This window comes from Mus caroli, chromosome 2 (genome assembly GCF_900094665.2).
Source record: "Mus caroli chromosome 2, CAROLI_EIJ_v1.1, whole genome shotgun sequence".
Classification (NCBI taxonomy): domain Eukaryota; kingdom Metazoa; phylum Chordata; class Mammalia; order Rodentia; family Muridae; genus Mus; species Mus caroli.
Window position 1 is genome coordinate 18,690,123 of NC_034571.1, and position 6,889 is coordinate 18,697,011.

The window sequence follows — 6,889 nt, forward strand, 5'->3', positions numbered from 1 at the left end:
ATCTCTAGATTGTTTTCGTCAAGATGACCATTTTTACTATATTAATCCTGCCAATCCATGAGCATGGGAGATCTTTCCATCTTCTGAGATCTTCTTTGATTTCTTTCTTCAGAGACTTGAAGTTCTTATACAAATCTTTCACTTGCTTGGTTAGAGTCACACCAAGGTATTTTATATTATTTGTGACTATTGAGAAGGGTGTTGTTCCCCTAATTTCTTTCTCAACTTGTATATCCATTGACTAGAGAAGGCCATTGATCTGTTTGAGTTAGTTTTATAGCCAGCAACTTTGCTGAAGTTATTTATCAGGTTTAGGAGTCCTCTAGTGTAATTTGGGGGATCACTTAAGTATACTATCATATCATCTGCAAATAGTGATATTTTGACTTCTTCCTTTCCAATGTGTATCCCTTTGACCTCCTTTTGTTGTATAATTTCTCTGTCTAGAACTTCAAGTACTATATTGAATAGGTAGGGAGAGGGTGGGCAGCCTTGTCTACTCCCTGACTTTAGTGGAATTGCTTCAAGTTTCTCTCCATTTAGTTTGATGTTGGCTACTGGTTTCCTGTATATTGCTTTTACTACATTTAGGTATGGGCCTGAATTCTTGATCTTTCCAAGACTGTTAACATGAAGGAGTGTTGGATTTTGTCAAATGCTTCCTCAGCAGCTAATGAAATGATCAGGTTTTTTTTTTCCCCTTTGAGTATGTTTATATAGTGGATTACGTTGCTGGATTTCCTTATGTTGAGCCATCTCTGCATCCCTGGGATGAAGCCTACTTGATCATGATGGATGATCATTTTGAAGTGTTCTTGTGTTCTGTTTATGAGTATTTTATTGAATATTTTTGCAGTGATATTTATGAGAAATTGGTCTGAAGTTCTCATCTTTGGTTGGGTCTTTGTGAGGTTTTGGTATCAGCATAACTGTGGCTTCATAGAACAAATTGGGCAGTGTTCCTTCTGTTTCAATTTTGTGGAATAGTTTGAAGAGTATTGATATTAGGTCTTTTTTGAAGGTCTGATAGAACTCTGTACTAAATCCATCTGGTCCTGGGCTTTTGCGGGAGGGGGTAGACTATTAATGACTGCTTCTATTTCTTTAGTGGTTATGGGACTATTTAGATGGTTTTTCTGATTCTCATTTAACTTTGGTACCTGGTATCTATCTAGAAAATTGTCCATTTCATACAGATTTTCCAGTTTTGTTGAGCATAGGCTTTTGTAGTAAGATCTGATGATTTTTTTAATTTCCTTGGTTTCCACTGTTATGTGTCCCTTTTCATTTCTGATTTTGATAATTTGGATACTGTCTCTGTGCCCTCTGGTTAGCCTGGCTAAAGGTTTATCTATCTTGTTGACTTTCTCAAAGAACCAACTCCTGGTTTTATAATTTCTTTGTACAGTTATTTTTGTTTCTACTTAGTTGATTTCAGCTCCAAGTTTAATTATTTCCTTCTGTTCTACTTCTCTTGTGTGTATTTACTACTTTTTGTTCTAGAGCTTTCAGATGTGCTGTCAAGCCACTAGTGTATGCTCTCTCCAGTTTCTTTTTGGAGAATCTCCAAAGATTTTTCCTTTAAGGACTGCTTTCATCATGTCCCATAAGTTTGGGTATGTTGTAGTTTCATTTTCATTGAATTCTAAAAAGTCTTTAATTCTTTCTTTATTTCTTCTTTGACCAAGTAATCATTGAGTAGAGTGTTGTTCAGCTTCCACGTGTATGTGGGCTTTCTATTTCTATTATTTATGTTGTTATTGAAGATCAGCCTTCGGCCATGGTAATCTGATAGGATGCATGGATTATTTCAATTTTTTTTGTGTCTGTTGAGGCCTGTTTTGTGACTGATTATATGGTAAGTTTTGGAGACGGTACCATGAGGTGCTGAGAAGAAGGTATATTCTTTTGTTTTAGGATATGGATGTTGATAAATTCTGGAGAAGGGGCAGTCACCACTAGCTGTGTATACACTGAGGAGTCCACCAGGTTTCAATGGGTAGTCTTGAATCCTGGTTAAGCCCAGTGTATTTCAAAAACAAACAAAACCTTACAAACACAAAACCAAAAACCACAACTAGAGACCTGCTGCCAAGGGAGTAATAAGAATGGGAAGGAGATTGGAGAGAATGGGGCTTATGGGAATTAAATGTACCTTATTCATATGTAAAACTGTTAAGAAACATTTTTTAAAGTAATAGAAAAATGTAATCACAGGAAAAATTAAGTATACTTCAAAAGAAAATAAAATCATAATTAAAATGGTTTTTTTTTTAATTACAAATTTAGCTGGACACAGGGTCAAATACCTATAATACCTTCACTGCCAGGAAGCTACACAATAGGGTTACAAGTTTGAAAACAAGTCTAGGCTATTTAATGAAGTCCAGGCTAGCCTTTAATAAAAGTTACTTAAACTGGTCTCAGTGGTTACAAGTGTAATTGATAGCTTTGGAAGACTGTGGACTGTGGTAAGATATGTATGTCACTAGAAGCTAATGATCTGTCAATCAGGTTTTCAGGCCAGGAATGAAATCCATGGCTCCTACCCTAGCACTTTGGCAGATGTGGAAAGAAATGCAAAGACCTTTTGTAAAAGCTGAAATAGTTTTCAATAATAATGAGAATATTTCCTTTTCAAATATATACATATCCCACACACCTCTTGGCACTGAACTTCTCATACCTGAATACATGCATTTTATTGCAAATTATTCAGCAGCTATCTTCAGTCTAGAAATGGAAAATGATATTTTTATCCCCTCCTCCCAGGGAGTCATTTAAAAATACCAGGACCTAACATCTCTCTTGATGTTTTAAAGAAACAAATACCTTCAAAATTAGTTCCTGATAGACATGAGACCCTGGCATCTTGAAACAGATGTAAGCAGTTTCTTTGATCTTTTGTGTATTGTGGAAGAGGGGAAATTACAGGGCTGCAGGTGCTTCATAGGCTCCCGTGAAGGCAGCAGCAATTCCTCTACTTCCTGTTGTAAAACCTTTGTCCTTAATTCAAACAGGTCCACACATTAAACATTTGCTGCTATGTGGAAGAAGATCCAAACCATTAATTTAGTAAACACACCTACTTTAGCTTCTGCCTTTGATGATGCAAAGAAAGCAGTGCCTTGAAATGGCTTTTGAAACTGTTTGTCTCGATTTTTGCTGTCCAGATTCCTTGTGGAAGCTGCAGCAGTGGCAAGAATGCAGCTGAGCGCCAGGGCTGCTGCTGAATTGACCTCTTCACCCTGGATTGTGAGAAACATTATTTTCTCTGGTGCATGAGCACTCTTACCAAACTCACACATGGGGGAGGGGGGTGAGTATTGTTGGTGCACACCTTTAATCCCAGCTCTTGGGAGGCAGAGGCAGGAGGATTTCTGAGTTTGAGGCCAGCCTGGTCTACAAAGTGAGTTCCAGGACAGCCAGAGCTGTACAGAGAAACCCTGTCTCGAAAAAAAAAATCTTTAAGGGGATTTACTTTCATGATAAAAGCAATATTATCCGTGTGTGTGTGTGTGTGTGTGTGTGTGTGTGTGTGTGGTTTTTAAAGATGCCTCCTGCCTTATTTTATTTTCTATGTATAACAATGAAGGGTTTTTGTTTTGTTTTGCTTTGCTTTGCATTGTTTGAGACAGGACCTCCAGTAAGCATTTAGAGCTGGCTTTGAACTTGTGACCCTCCCATCTTATCTCCAGAGAGATAGAATTACAGATACCTACCTGCTTTCATGTCTAGCAGTAAAAGGATTTTAACAACCACGTTGACCCAATCAACATTTAAATAACCTGCTTGGATTTAATAATGAAACAAGAAATTGCAGGTGTTAATTCTGATAGCCAAAGGATCCTCTTCCTGTCCTTAATGCCTATTGAGGAACCAAGGCTTATTAACTTCCTTCCCAGGAACTTCCATAGCCAAGTACACACACAGCTATGGTGCATGTTATAGGAGGAGCTGAGTTTTCCCAGGCTTGGAAAATAAGCTCCTGCCAAGAGAAGTCAGAACTCCGGGCCCATGTTTTCATCCCTCTCAGGAGCTGGCTGACAGCTCTACAGCTGAAGTAGGCCTGGTTTGCTTGAAAGCTTGCTCTGCCATTTATTAGCTGACTAGATCTCTTATGCTCTCCAAATTCAGTTCTCTCATCTCTCAAACAAGGACAAAAATAGCATTTGACACTCAGGGTGATAATGAATATTCAAATGAGAAAATTGTCCAATGCCTGGAACGCAATGCATTTTGTCTTACATGGAGCTCATTTCATTTTGTACCACTGCATAGAAGGACTAGACATAAACACAAGGTCTCCCTCTTACAGGAATCCTTAGAGGACTGTGTTCTGTCAGCCAATAGTTCTAAGAAGGAGCTGCCATAGGTCATTCATGAAGACAAAAGTCATTGTTGTAATGGTTAGTGGGGTTACAGAGAGCTAAGGAGAAGCAAGGAACAATAAGTTAAACAGATATGGTGGTACTTTAGAGGCTGAGACAAGAGGTTAATAAATCTTGAGGCAATTCTGACCTAGATGTATTCTTGTGGGAGGAGTCATTCCTCATTCTGCCTCTCCACAACTGGCTGGCTGCATGACTTACGTTCAGGAAAGAACAGATGGCTCCAATTATTACTTAGCAGCCATGGTATAAAGAAAGGGTTTCTTCTGAATGAAAGCCTCTTAAAGTTGCAATGCTCACTGTTTGGAAACATGGATGAAACTTCAGGGAAAGTGTCCATTAAGAAACACTGTCTATACCTTGACATGGGTGAGGCCACTGAATGACTGTTTCTGCTTCTGTCTGCCTGGCTCACCTATGAGGAAATCCAATGCACAAAACACCTCAACTCACTGATAAATGATTGTTGCAGAAGGTGTGTGATAAATGCAGTGAGGGACCAAAGAAATTGCAAAGCCACCGTCCATGTTTCTTTCTTCTCTTTGTTTTAGTCTCATTCTGAATCCAAAGCAGCTACAACAAAAATATTGAAACCCCTTTCAATAGTTCCTAGATTAATGTAAGAATTTTCTACTTCTTTCTTTTTTGTTTTTATTGGTTATCACTGTCTTTTCCTCACCTGTACAATGAATGGTTTGTAGTACCTATCACAGACTAGTGACTGACCTCTGCACACACCCCTTGCCTTTCCTTCCTACAGTATTAAAACTGTCTGCTAGTGAACCAGTTAACCAGGTCAGAAATTCACTGACTGTGACTGTTTACTACCCTGAGTAGCTCCTCATATAAACTAAGGGGTGTTGTTGTTGTGTTGTGTTGTCTTGTCTTGTCTTGTCTTGTCTTGTTTTTACCTATATAAACTATTATCTAGGTTGATGTGCTTCCAGCAAAAACAGAAAAAAATGCCATGGGATTTTGCACTTTGGGAGCAGATTTTATTTTGCTGGGCTCATTTATAGGGACTTTATTGGAGTCTATTAAGTCAGGGTCCCATAGGGGATGGGCTAGATAATCACCTATTAGTTGAGGCCACCTGAGACAGAGGACCCCAGGTTGACAGAGCACTGCAGCTGCCTTTGCTGCAGAGTTGACTCACATGATCGACGGAAGGCTCAGCACTCAAGAATGGAATCAGCAAGGCTGCATGTCTAGAGCCAGTGGAGGGAGGCAGCTGCTGGGCAGGAATCGCATTCTGGCCCCATTTGCCTCACAAGCAGACATAAGAATCTACTCTCCCAGTTCCTCCCTCACAGCTGCACCACACAAGGACTCTGTCAGACAAGAGCAAGCTAGAATACCCAAGATACAATTTGCAAACCACAAGAAAATCAAGAAGAAGGAAGACCAACGCATGGATAATTCATTCCTCCCTAGAATAGGGAATAAAATATCCATGGAAGGAGTTGCAGAGACAAAGTTTGGAGCTAAGACAAAAGGGTGGACCATCCAGAGACTGCTCCACCCGGGGGTCCATCCCATAATCAGCCACCAAACACAGACATTATTGCATATGCCAGCAAGATTTTGCTGAAAGGGCCCTGATATAGCTGTCTCTTGTGAGGCTTTGCCAGTGCCTGGCAAATACAGAAGTGAATGCTCACAGTCATCTATAGGATGGAACACAGGGCNCCCAATGGAGGAGCTAGAGAAAGTACCCAAGCAGCTGAATGGGTCTACAACCCTATAGGAGGAACAACAATATGAACTAACCAGTACCCCCAGAGCTCATGTCTCTAGCTGCATATGTATCAGAAGATGGCCTAGTCGGCCATCATTGGGAAAAGAGGCCCCTTGATCTTGCAAACTTTATATGTCCCAGTACAGGGTAATGCCAGGGCCAAGAAGTGGGAGTGGGTGGGTAGGGGAGCAGGGCAGGAGGAGGGTATAGGGAACTTTTGGGATAGCATTTGAAATGTAAATAAAGAGAATATCTAATAAAAAAAAGTTAAAAGAAAAAAAAGAAATAGGAATCATGATGATCTTACCTCCCTATGCTCAATCAAAGGGAAAGTGGAGAGGAAAGGAAGGAAATGGAAAATGTGTTAGTCATTATTCCTGTAGGGGTTTAAGTAGCACATAGCTGCTTCAGGAATCGGGTAAACGTAATAGTCTTTACTGTAATAGAGAAAATGTACGCACTATGTATATTTATATCCTATACATGTATATAAAACATTTATTTATATAAATTTACCATGTTAAAGAGTACAGGAACTACATAAACTATAGGTTATGTAACATATATGTTTGTATTATGTAAATTATATAATGCATAAACCGCCTACTCCATAACTCTGCTTTTCCTTTCAGGACGTCTGCCTAGTTACTGAAAGAGTCAAAATAAGCAGCAGAAATATTGAATATTTGCCTAGTATTCTGGGTATGAGACAAAAATGAACTATTTTTTTATTTTTATTATTATTTTTTTTTTTTTTTTT